Raw genomic sequence first — 13,968 nt, 5'->3', positions numbered from 1 at the left:
TTATATGCATGGAAATCATTGACTTCTTTGTCATTAAGATTGAATCTATTGTATCAGCTGCCTTGGCCGTGTCCTTCTCTTCCACTAACACACTGGGACAAGCTTCTAGTTATGCCCTCCCCTCACCCCTGTCTCAGCCCTATACTCACATCTTTATCTTCTTTCTTGCCTATCCACCTTCATACACTCTCTGATCACACCTCGTGCCTGAGACCCACTTGCTGCCATTCCCACTAAACTGCTGAAGACCCAGTTTTTTTCCCGGTCCCTGTGTTAGCTGCTGTTCTTCATGCTTCTTTCTCTTCAAGGTGCTGTTCCTCTCTCTTTTAAATCTGTCATTGCAACACTTTACCGCAAAAAGAATACAACCCTTGACCTACCGTCTTCGCAAACTATCGTCCCACCCCCAACCTCCTTTCCCTCTCCGAGGTCCATGGGCAAAATGTTCCCGTCTTGTCCGCCACGGAAATATCCATATGGAAAGGTTTTATTTTAGCTGATACTAACATATGAATTAGGAGTAGAAGTGGCCCATTCGAGCCCTTGAGCCGGTTCCACCGCCATTCAGTAAGATCACAGCTGATCTGAATGTGCCTCATCTCTGCCGACCTCTGAGAACCATTGACTCCCTTGTTAGTCAGGGGTCTATCTATTTCTGTCTTCAAAATGTTCATTGCCGCTGTCCTCCACCACTTTCTGGGGAAAAGAGTTCCAAACATTTCACAATCTGTCGGACAGAATATATCGGATAATCTTCTCACTCTGATTGTGACCCAAATGAAACCCAAGGGTGTTTGTCCATCAAGCCAAGGCCCTTGATTGGTTGATATCTCATGATATTACAGAGCAAGTCTCGCTCTCACACTGAGCATCACCTTGAGATTAAACATTGCAGTAGGTTCATCAGCACAACCAGTTCCAGTGGAACTCACAGACTCTTACTAACGGCCTGATCCACCTCGGAGTGAAGGTGGGCGGCTAAGAAGTGATTGGTTTGTCTCGAAATCATTACCTTGTAATGTAATTTGTGAACATGATATTGAGCAATGTGATGATTATAACAGAGCCAGTAATATTGATGCAGATTAGGATGGAACAGCTGAAGTTGTGGTTGCTAATAAATCTTCAATATTGTTGCTCATAGATAGTCTGGGTCCTGGAACTTGGGTAAAGATGGTCACACAGCCCAACTCTCAGGGATGTCTCTCACTGACTGGCTGCGACCTGTCCTTGAATTTGGTGCTCACTCCGTGCTGTGTAAATGTTTGCAGCTTTATTACTGGCGTCAGTCTGAAGTGTGGGCAGTAGTGCCTGCTTTTACTGTGCCTCACACTGAAGGTTCAGGAAGGCATTTACCACCTTCTCCACTCTCCCCTCCACTTGTACACAATAAATCTGAACAGAAGTGGTTCATCAACTATTGCCCTTCTCTTGGGCAGCAACTTATTGAAAAGTCTTGATCTAAACAACATGTATAGTGCAGTCTGAATTGGAATCGGCTCCATGTAAACCTTCCCATTGGCACCAATCAATTCCCCAGCCAATGATTAAAGCCCAGCCTCAGTGGGTCCTGATCAATGTCTCCGGCATCATTGATGATCTGGAGCATTCAGCTCTACAAACTCAACAGGACGTTGGAACATTGGGTTCATCCTTCACTCGGGGAATGTGGCAGGGAGAAGGCTGATATTCTCATTAAGGTCAGTCCCTCCTCTTATTCGCTGAATTTGTTTTTACATTGATAGATAGATAGAACAGTACAGCACAGAACAGGCCCTTCGGCCCACGATGTTGTGCCGAGCTTTATCTGAAACCAAGATCAACCTATCCCACTCCCTATCATCCTGGTGTGCTCCATGTGCCTATCCAATAACTGCTTAAATGTTCCTAAAGTGTCTGACTCCACTATCACTGCAGGCAGTCCATTCCACACCCCAAACACTCTCTGCGTAAAGAACCTACCTCTGATATCCTTCCTATATTTCCCACCACGAACCCTATAGTTATGCCCCCTTGTAATAGCTCCATCCACCCGAGGAAATAGTCTTTGAACATTCACTCTATCTATCCCCTTCATCATTTTATAAACCTCTATTAAGTCTCCCCTCAGCCTCCTCCGCTCCAGAGAGAACAGCCCTAGCTCCCTCAACCTTTCCTCATAAGACCTACCCTCCAAACCAGGCAGCATCCTGGTAAATCTCCTCTGCACTCTTTCCAGCGCTTCCACATCCTTCTTATAGTGAGGTGACCAGAACTGCACACAATATTCCAATTGACCTCGGGTGGGAATTTCTGGCCTTGGAGTGAGCACAGCCAGACAATCCCACCCCTTAAACGTGTCATCACCTCGCAAATCCACTCCTATCTTTCCCAGAATTCCATGTTGATTCCCACCAATCAGGTTCCTGCCCCTACTGGAACCGCTCTTATCAAAGACACAAAGTTCTATCTGACGGTGACACAGTTAAACTTTCCCTCATCATCCTTCTCAACCTGTCTACAGCCTTTGACCACCCCACCCTCCTCCAACCTCCCTCCACTATCACTGTGTTTTATGGGGCTGCTTTCACCTGCTTCCATTCTTAACCATCTGTTCATAGCCAAAGGATCATTTGGAATGGCTTCTCTTCCTGCTCTCAACTCGTTACCCCTGGTGTCCCCCAGGTTTCAATCCTTGGTCCCTCCTACATCTCAGTTAAATGCTTCGCCTTGGTGACATTATCTGAAGGTACAGTGTTCGTTTTCATTGCCAACACCTGGCTCTACCTCACCACCACCTCTCTCCACCTCTCCACCCTTGTTAAATTTTTTGGTTTGATTTGATTTATTATCGTCACATGTATTAATATACAGTGAAAAGTATTGTTTCTTGCACGCAGAGAAAGCATACCATTCATAGAGAAGGAAAGGAGAGAGTGCAGAATGTAGTGTTAGAGTCATAGCTAGGGTGTGGAGAAAGATAAACTTAATGCAAGGTAGTTCCATTCAATTGTCAGGTATCATCCCGTACCCAGTACTGGATGAGCAGAAATTTCCTCCAATTAGATACTGGGAGAACTGAAGCCATTATTTTCTGTCCCCGCTCCAAACTCCATTCCCTAACAACCAAATCCATCCCTCTCCCTGGCAACAGCCTGGGATTACACCAGTTTGTTTGCAACCTGGGTGTCACATCTGACCCTGAGATGAGCTTCTGGCTTCACATTGGCACCATCACTCAAATCACCTGTTCCCACCTCTGTAACATTGCTCAATTTTGCCCCAATCTCAACTCATCTGCTGCCAAAACCCTCATTCATGCTTTCACCTCATCTGGACATGACATCCAACGCACTCCTGGCTGCTCTCCCACATTTTACCCTCTGTACACTTAACGTCACCCAAAATTCTACTGCCTATGTCTTAACTGGCATCAAATTCCATTCCCTTATCTCTCCTATGCTTGCCAACCGACACTAATCATAGAATCATAGAATCCTACAGTGCAGAAGGAGGCCATTCGACCCATCAAGTCTGCACCGACCACAATCCCACCCAGGCCCTATCCCTGTAACCCCATCAATTTACCTTGACTAATTCCCTTGTCACTAAGGGGCAATTTAGCATGGCCAATCCACCTAACCTGCCAATCTTTGGACTGTGGGAGGAAACCGGAGCACCCGGAGGAAACCCACACAGACACGGGGAGAACGTGCAAACTCCACACAGTTACCCAAGCCAGGAATATAACCCAGGTCCCTGGTGCTGTGAGGCAGCAGTGCTAACCACTGTGCCACCATGCCGCCCCTAGCCATATCTTTATTTTTTAATTCGTATTCTTGTTTGCAAATCCCATCATGGCCTATGACTGTATCATCCCTATCACTGTAACCTCCTTCAGCCCCACAACCCTCTGAGATATCTGCACTCCTCTAACTCTGACCTCCTGTGCATCCCTTTTAATCACTCCATCACTGGTGACCGTGCCTTTGGTTGCCCGGGCTCTAAACTCTGGAATTCCCTCCCTACACCCCTACACTTCACTTCCCTCCTTTAAAACTGAGATGAGGAGGAATTCCTTCAGCCAGCGTGTAGTGAATCTGTGGAACTCATTGCCACAGAGGGCTGTGGAGGCCAGGTCAGAGTGTCTTTAAGGCAGAGATAGATGGGTTCTTGATCAATAAGGGGATCAAGGGTTACGGGGAGAAGACAGGAGAATGGGGCTGAGAATCATATCAGCCATGATTGAATGGTGGAGCAGACTCGATGGGCTAAATGGCCTAATTGTGCTCCTGTATCTTATGATCTTGTGGTCTATAAGGCACTCCTTAAAACCCACCACTTTGACCCAGCTTTTGGTCACCTGACCTAATATGTCCTTGTGTGGCTCGGTGTGAAACTTTATTTAATAATAACCCTGTGCATCACCTTATGCTAAAGGCGCTATATAAATGTTAGTTGTTGTTATCCTCAGGAACTCGTAGTATGGGGGAACAAGCCTGTCGCTGACTATGCGATTTGCCTGTAACTTATCTTTTTATTTGTTCATGGGATGTGGACGTCGCTGGCATTTATTGCCCATCCCTGAGGACATTTAAGAGTCAACCACATTGCTGTGGGTCTGGAGTCACATGTGGGCCACACCAGGTAAGGATGGCAGATTTCCTTCCCTAAAGGGCATGAGTGAACCAGATGGGTTTTTACGACAATCAGCAATGGACTCATGGTCATCAGTAGACTTTTAATTTCAGATTTTTATTGAATTCAAGTTTCACCATCTGCTGTGGTGGGATTTGAACCCGGGTGCCCAGAGCATTACCCTCTGGATGACTAATTCAGCAACAATACCATTACACCACTGCCTCTCCCAATTACTTAGCCTCATTGGTAATATAAAAATAAATGGAATTGTTTCTTATCTATTTGGAGTTGGGGGTTTCCTAGACCCAGAACTATAATATTGTAGCTTATCAGGTAGTAGTGCATGAGAGTTGGGGAGAGGTTCCTGCCAGCAGGGTTTACCACTGCTCCTTACTAACGGGGAAGAAGCATCCACACCCCACTGGTGAGGACAGAGGCCACTGAGGCACTCCTGAGGCATGGAGGGGGAATGCCAGTTGGGCGGTGCCAGCCTGGCACCCTGGCACTGCCCACTGGACACCCCGCAGTGCCAACGAGATGGGGCCAGAGGACAGGGCCTATTGGGGAGAGTGATCAATGGTGAGGGGGGGACCCGCTGCCATTCTGCAATAGGATCGGTGGGAGAGGGAGGGAGGAAGGTGAGCAGGGGTGGTCGTGGGGGAGGGGGGGGGAGGTCGGGGCTGGCCATCAGGGGGGTCGATCAGGGCCTGGGGGGTGGTCGGGGCTGGCCTTGGGGGTGGGGGGGAAGATCAGGGCTGGCCCGGGGAGTCTGGTAGGCCAGCGATTGGGAGGGACGGAGGGTCGGGAAGCCTGGCGATGGGGAGGGGGAGGGCACTAATTGCAGGCATGTGATCGGGAGGCCGGTGATAGGGTGGGGGGAGAGGGGGGAGGCAATGGAGTAGTGCACATGCGCTGATCTCGCCACTGACAGATCGGTGCATGCGCAGTGGCCCACTATGCTGCCAGCCTCTCCAGTGGGATGAGCCCCCCCCACCTCCACTTTCCAGCGTGAATCACTCTGAGGCCCTCTGCACTGCTGAGAGTGTGGGAGATTCATTCAGTATGCCCCAAAAAACGGCAGGAAATTTTCCCGTTTCCCGTCCGTTGGGCATTGCATTTTTTTTTGGGAGAATCCCGAGCTACATCTTCCTCCGGATAGGGTGGCAAATATCAACAACAGGAAGAAAACTATGACCACAGCTTCGAGATACTCCAAACTTTCTTTTTTATTGCAAAGGCAGGTAAAATTATTTGCTACTAACTACCTCCAACTTCCCTTCTCCCCTATGTATCATAGAATCCCTACAGCACAGAAGGAGGCCATTCAGCCCATCGAGTCTGTACCAACCACAATCCCACCCAGGCCCTATTCCCGTAACCCCACACATTTACCCTGCTAATCCCCCTGACACTAAGGGGCAATATAGCATGGCCAATCCACCCTAACCTGCACATCTTTGGAGTGTGGGAGGAAACCGGAGCACCTGGAACAAATCCACGCAGACACGGGGAGAACGTGCAAACTCCACACAGTGAGCCGAGGCCAGAATCGAACCTGGGACCCCGGCGCTGTGAGGCAGCAGTGCTAACCACTGTGCCACCCCATGTACTTTATGTACGGTATGCTTTGTCTGTATAGTGCGCGCAAGAAACAATAATTTTCACTGCATGCTAATATATGTGACAATAATAAATCAAATCAAATATCAAATCAAACTCCTTCTGGTTTCAGATAAATTGCACATTGGGCAACTTGAACCAGCCAGAGGGCAGCAGAATTTGTCTCGAAGCTATCCTAGCTGTTGGAGACCGTTTAAATACAATGATCACCATCCCGATTGTCGTTTTCAATGGTTGTCTCCTCACTCTGTTTGGCTCTCTGAAGTTTGCAAGCCGTCTGCGAATAAGTCAGCAGTTGGCATGAGCCTGGGCACTGGGTCAGCATCATTCCCTGACATCACAGGGCAGAGTACGCCCTCACTGGCGGGCTTGCCAAACGGGACAGGCTGAGCAACGTGAACACTTCAAATGTGGAGAGCAGCTCGGATTCAGAATAGATGCTGGCTAAGCAGGGCTGGGGCAAAGGATAATCACATGTGTGGCAGTCTCCAGCTGCAGCTGCTCCTGTCTGATCTACAAGACACAGAGGGCAACATTGGCTGAGTGGTGAGGGCAGCATTGGCAGCGGGGAGATTTTTTGTGTGTGTGTGGTGTATTGTGAGTTAGGTCCAGTCCCCGCACATTTGTGGCATTTGACATGACAGAAAGAAAAACAAAACAAAGGAAGTAAAGATAATGCCGCCAGTCGTCGGGTTTAGGATAAGAATCAGTTCTCACGGAGGAATAAGGTGCCAGAGCTGACCTATTAGCAGGAAATTTACAGTGGAACACTTGGTGGAAGTCAAACAATGCAGCAGGAGAATTTTGCAGCCTTGCGTTATTTTTCATGTGTCAGAGAATGGATCCCAGTGCTGCACTTCTCTTAATAAACTGGTAAGCTCCGTTTTTTCCTTCATTAAAGCTAGCTTTTCTGTTCGGTGTGCATTAAGTGTAGCCAGTGCAATATAATTCTGAATTAACTGCGGGGAACTAGTTGAGGTTTTGCACTGCAAGATGACTGTTTAAACTCTGTGACATTATTTTAAAAATCGAACCTGGGATTACAGGAATCTCAGTTCAATGATTCTCTGATTCCCCTGCATTGAAAACCAAGAGGCAATGTTGTTAGAAGCTGACTCCTTTTACACCGCTGTCGGCACACGGATTTGTGTGGGGAAAATAAACCTGCATCGCCCACCTCACAGGTCAATCACTTTCTATTTGATAATCAATTGTTTTGTTAATTGATTCTACTGTGGTTCACAGCCTCCATTCGCTGCACATTTTGTCTCGCAACAGTGGAACACAGTTAACCCTACGTTTACTGAAAGGCTTTTTTCAGATTAGAATGTACGAGCAGTTGTTGTTCACAGAGAAGTGATTTTTAAAAAAATACTGAAGCAAAGTAGGGAGACGTATTTAGTTAACACCGCTGCCTCACAGCGCCAGGGACCCGGGTTCGATTCCAGCCTTGGGTCACTGTCTGTGTGGAGTCTGCACATTCTCCCCGTGTCTGCATGGGTTTCCTCCAGGTGCTCCGGTTTCCTTCCACAGTGCAAAGATATGCAGGTTAGGTGGATTGACCATGCTAAATTGCCCCTTAGTGTCCAAAAATGTGTAGATTAGATGGACTGGCCAGGCTAAATTGCCCCTTAGTGTCCAAAGATGTGCAGGTTAGGTAGATTGGCCAAGCTAAATTGCCCTTTAGGTGGTTAGGTGCTGGTTAGGTGGATTCGCAATGGTAAATGCACAGGGTTACGGAGAGAGGGCGGAGACCGCAGAGGAGCAGGCCTGGGTTAGATGTTCTTTCAGAGGGTCAGCGCTGACTTGATGGGCTGAATATCCTCCTTCCGCACTGTAGGGATTCTATGATTTCTTCATTCACAACATGTTTTGGAATGTGATCAAAGGATTGGAACTAGAATCCATCCGATTTTTGCAGAGAAATGGTCGTGCGGTCTGGATAGGTGAATCAACAGGGGACTTGGAATGCCACTTCAGTCACTGAAGAGTTTGCCATCCAATTTCTAGGAAGGAAAACTCACATTCCAGATTATTCTGCACACTAAGATGGCCAGAATCATCACAGCAGGTTGGGTATCTTCTGACACAGATTGTGATCTATCAGTTTGGATAATACACACATTCAAAAGGCTGATTTGTTTAGGCTCGTGGATCTGCAAAATATAGAAGCAAAAATACTGCAGATGTTGAAAATGCGAAATAAAAACAGCACATGCTGGAAACACTCAGCGAGTCTGGCAGCATCTGTGGAGAGAGAAACAGAGTTAACCTTGGCCACATGTCCACACATTTGTATCTGCAAACAGAGGTCACCAGACCTTAGTTGCTTTAATAGGTGGCTAATGCCTATGGAGAAACCCTGATTCATGCCAAGACCTGAATAATTATTCTGCTGGCTGATTCTTCAGAATCACAGAGGGAGGCTATTCGGCCCATCGTGACAACAAACGAGCATCATGACTCAGTGCCGTTTCCCCTACCATTTCCCCGTACCCCTTGCACATTGTTTCTATTCAAATAATCACCTAATGCCCTCTCGAATTCCTCAGTTGAACCTGCCTCCACCACACTTCCAAGCAGAGCATTCCAGATGCCAACCACTCGTATGAAAAGATTTTTTCTCACATCACATTTGCTTCTTTTGCAAATCACTTTAAATCTGTGCTGTCTCATTCTTGATCCATTTACGAGTGGGAACTGTTTCTCCCTATCTACTCTGTCCATCCCCCTCATGATTTTGAACATCTCTGTCAAAGTTCCTCTTAGCTTAGTTCTCTCCAAGGAGAACAGTCCAATCTCTCCAATCTATCCTCATAACTGAAGTTTCTCATCCTTGGAACCATTTTTGTGAATAGAATAGAATAGAATCCCTACAGTGCAGAAGGAGGCCATTCGGCCCATCGAGTCTGCACCGACCACAATCTCACCCAGGCCCTATTCCCGTAACCCCACATATTTACCCTGCTAGTCCCCCTGACACTAGGGTCAATTTATCATGGCCAATCAACCTAACCCACACATCTTTGGACTGTGGGAGGAAACCGGAGCACCCGGAGGAAACCCACGCAGACACAGGGAGAACGTGCAAACTCCGCACAGACAGTGACTCAAGCCGGGAATCGAACCCGGCTCCCAGTTAGCACTGTGAGGCAGCAGTGCTAACCACTGTGCCACCCTGCCGCCCTCTGTTGTTCCTCTGTTGTTCACCTCTGTTGTTCACATCCTCCCCATAGTGTGGTACTCAGAACTGTACACGATACTCCAGCTGAGGTTTAACTAGTGAGTTATATAAATTCAGAATAACCTCCTTGTTCTTGTACTCTCTGCCCCTATTAATAAAGTAAGAAGTCTCACAACACCAGGTTAAAGCCCAACAGGTTTATTTGGGAGCAAAAGCCACCTTCTAGCTATACACTAGATACATCGATTACATTTTCTTCCTTTGGCCTCATGGTGAGCTGAAACAACTATATGATGACATCACTATATGATGACATCAACAAGTTCCATCCCACCATCAGACTCACCATGGACTACTCTCCGGAATCGGTTGCATTCTTGGACACACGCATCTCCATCAAGGACAGTCACCTCAGCACTTCACTGTACCGCAAGCCCACGGATAACTTCACGATGCTCCACTTCTCCAGCTTCCACCCTAAAAACGTTAAAGAAGCCATCCCCTACGGACAAGCCCTCCGTATACACAGGATCTGCTCAGATGAGGAGGATCGCAACAGACACCTCCAGATGCTGAAAGATGCCCTCATAAGAACAGGATATGGCGCTCGACTCATCGATCGACAGTTCCGACGCACCACAGCAAAAAACCGCACCAACCTCCTCAGAAGACAAACACAGGACATGGCGGACAGAGTACCCTTCGTCGTCCAGTACTTCCCCGGAGGGGAGAAGCTATGACATGTTCTCCGGAGCCTTCAACATGACATTGATGAAGATGAACCTCTCGCCAAGGCCATCCCCACACCCCCACTTCTTGCCTTCAAACAACCGCACAACCTCAAACAGACCACGGTCCTCAGCAAACTACCCAGCCTTCAGGAGAACAGTGACCACGACACCATACAACCCTGCCACAGCAACGTCTGCAAGACGTGCCAGATCATCGACACGGATACCATCATCTCACGTGAGAACACCATCCACCAGGTACACGGCACACACTCTTGCAACTCGGCCAACGTTGTCTCCCTGATATGCTGCAGGAAAGGATGTCCCGAGGCATGGTACATTGGGGAGACCATGCAGACGCTATGACAATGGATGAATGAACACCGCTCGACAATCACCAGGCAAGAGTGTTCTCTTCCTGTTGGGGAACATTTCAGCGGTCACGGGCATTCGGCCTCTGATCTTCGGGTAAGCATTCTTCAAGGCGGCCTTCACGACACATGACAACGCAGAGTCGCAGAGCAGAGACTGATAGCCAAGTTCCGCACACATGAGAACGGCCTCAACCGGGATCTTGGGTTCATGTCACACTACCTGTAACCCCCACGACTTGCCTGGGCTTGCAAAATCTCACTAACTGCCCTGTCTGGAGACAATACACATCTCTTTAACCTGTGCTTAGCGTTCTCTTCACTCACATTGTCTGTACCTTTAAGACTTGATTACCTGTAAAGACTCGCATTCCAATCATTATTTTGTAAATTGAGTTTGTGTCTTTATATGCCCTGTTTGTGAACAGAACTCCCACTTACCTGACCGAAAGCTAGTGGCTTTTGCTACCAAATAAACCTGTTGGACTTTAACCTGGTGTTGTGAGACTTCGTACTGTGTTTACCCCAGTCCAACACCGGCATCTCCACATCATGCCTATTAATAAAGCCCAGAATACTATATGCTTTATTAACTGCTCTCTCCACCTGTCCTGCTACCTTCAATCATCTCCATTTTACATATACACCCAGATCCTTTGCTCCTGCATCCCTTTAAGATGGGACACGGTAAGTCCAGGCGGCACGGTAGCGCAGTGGTTAGCACTGCTGCTTCTCAGCTCCAGGGACCTGGGTTCGATTCCCGGCTGGGGTCACTGTCTGTGTGGAGTTTGCACATTCTCCTCGTGTCTGCGTGGGTTTCCTCCGGGTGCTCCGGTTTCCTCCCTAAGTCCAAAGCTGTGCAGGTTCGGTTGATTGGCCATGCTAAAATTGCCCCTTAGTGTCCTGAGATGCGTAGGTTAGAGGGATTAGCGGGTAAATATGTAGGAATATGGGGGTAGGGCCTGGGTGGGATTGTGGTTGGTGCAGACTCGATGGGCCAAATGGCCTCTTTCTGCACTGTAGGATTTCTATGGTTCAATTGTACCCCTTATTTTCTATTGCCTCTCCACGTTCTTCCCATCAAAAACCTCACACTTCTCCATCTGTCATCTATCTGTACACCCCATAAACTTGTTTATATCCTTTTGAAATTCTACACTGTCCTCCTCACAGTTTACAATGGGGTGGCATGGTGGCATAGTGGTTAGCACTGCTACATCACAGCACCATGGACCTGGGTTTGATTCCCGGCTTGGGTCACTGTCTGTGTGGAGTTTGCACATTCTCCCCATGTCTGCATGGGTTTCCTCCAGGTGCTCCAGTTTCTTCCCTCAGTCTGAAAGACGTACTGGTTAGGTGCATTGGCCATGCTAAATTCTCCCTCAGTGTACCTGAACAGGCGCCGGAGTGTGGCGACTAGGGGATTTTCACAGCAACTTCATTGCAGTGTTAATGTAAGCCTACTTGTGATACTAATAAATAAACTTTAAAAAACTTTTTAAAAACTTCCAAGTTTGTGTTGCCGTTTCCATGGCACCAAATCATGTTCTGCTGCTCATCAATCGTAAAGCCTGACTGACCTTGCTTACCAACACGCTGCCATTCATATAACAAGGACCTGGTTGTCTCCTCACTGGGCCTGAGCCAGCAGAGAGCCCGATCCCGATCTGTAAGAACGCTGTGATCACGTGACCCCTTTAAAAAGCGATCATTCATGGGTCGCATGACCCTCCCGCGGCCTATTGGAATGCAGCACGCCCACCTTGGCCTGTTGAGTGTTAGGGGTATGTGGAGCCCCCAGTGTGAGGCAGGACATCGGTGGGACTAGATCTGTATCTATGCTGAGGAAGTGTGCACATAGTTATAACTGTTACTTAATAAATCAACCTTGTGATTTGACGTTTCTCATAAGAACATAAGAACATAAGAAATAGGAGCAGGAGTAGGCCATCTAGCCCCTCGAGCCTGCCCCGCCATTCAATAAGATCATGGCTGATCTGAAGTGGATCAGTTCCACTTACCCGCCTGAGCCCCATAACCCCTAATTCCCTTACTGATCAGGAATCCATCTATCCGTGATTTAAACATATTCAACGAGGTAGCCTCCACCACTTCAGTGGGCAGAGAATTCCAGAGATTCACCACCCTCTGAGAGAAGAAGTTCCTCCTCAACTCTGTCCTAAACTGACCCCCCTTTATTTTGAGGCTGTGTCCTCTAGTTCTAGCTTCCTTTCTAAGTGGAAAGAATCTCTCCACCTCTACCCTATGCAGCCCCTTCCTTATCTTATAGGTCTCTATAAGATCCCCCCTCAGCCTTCTAAATTCCAACGAGTACAAACCCTATCTGCTCAGTCTCTCCTCATAATCAACACCCCTCATCTCTGGTATCAACCTGGTGAACCTTCTCTGCACTCCCTCCAAGGCCAATATATCCTTCCGCAAATAAGGGGACCAATACTGCACACAGTATTCCAGCTGCGGCCTCACCAATGCCCTGTACAGATGCAGCAAGACATCTCTGCTTTTATATTCTATCCCCCTTGCGATATAGGCCAACATCCCATTTGCCTTCTTGATCACCTGTTGCACCTGCAGACTGGGTTTTTGCGTCTCATGCACAAGGAACGCCAGGTTCCTTTGCACAGTAGCATGTTGTAATTTTTTTCCATTTAGATAATAATCCAATTTGCTATTATTTCCTCCAAAGTGAATAACCTTGCATTTGTCAACGTTATACTCCATCTGCCAGATCCTCGCCCACTCACTCAGCCTGTCCAAATCTCTCTGCAGACCTTCTACGCCCTCCACACGATTCACTTTTCCACTTATCTTTGTGTCGTCTACAAACTTTGTTACCCTACACTCAGTCCCCTCCTCCAGATCGTCGATATAAATGGTAAATAGTTGAGGCCCCAGTACCGATCCCTGCGGCACGCCACTAGTTACCATCCGCCAACCAGAAAAGCACCCATTTATTCTGACTCTCTGCTTCCTGTCGGATAGCCAATCCCCAATCCATGCTAACACCCTACCCCTAACTCCATGTGACCCAATCTTCTTCAGCAACCTTTTGTGAGGCACCTTATCAAACGCCTTTTGGAAATCCAAAAACACCGCATCCACCGGTTCCCCTCCGTCAACCGCACTAGTCACATCTTCTTAAAAAATCCAACAAGTTCGTCAAGCACGACTTTCCCGTCATGAATCCATGCTGCGTCTGCTTAATCGAACCATTCTTATCCAGATAGCCTGCTATTTCTTCTTTAATGATGGATTCCAGCATTTTCCCAACTACAGACGTTAAGCTAACCGGCCTGTAGTTACCCGCCTTTTGTCTATTTCCTTTTTTAAACAGCGGCGTAACATTAGCCGTTTTCCAATCCACCGGCACTACCCCAGAATCCAACAAATTTTGATAAATAACCACTAACGCATCCGCTAT

General features: G+C 47.7%; 1 protein-coding gene across 2 annotated transcripts in view; it reads left to right on the top strand.

Moving 5' to 3' along the window:
• The first annotated feature begins 6,762 nt into the window (after positions 1-6,762).
• Positions 6,763-13,968, top strand: part of tex2l (testis expressed 2, like) — a 109,107-nt gene continuing 101,901 nt past the window's right edge. The window contains exon 1 of one of the 2 annotated variants that reach the window (XM_078240089.1): positions 6,763-7,113. The gene's annotated coding sequence lies outside the window, so the exon portion shown is untranslated. The remainder of the gene's footprint in view (positions 7,114-13,968) is intronic. The other variant, XM_078240088.1, reaches the window with a different exon arrangement.

This window comes from Mustelus asterias, chromosome 23, assembly GCF_964213995.1.
Source record: "Mustelus asterias chromosome 23, sMusAst1.hap1.1, whole genome shotgun sequence".
NCBI lineage: Eukaryota > Metazoa > Chordata > Chondrichthyes > Carcharhiniformes > Triakidae > Mustelus > Mustelus asterias.
The sequence above is the reverse complement of the archived record's forward strand: the minus strand, read 5'-3'. Positions and strand labels throughout refer to the sequence as shown.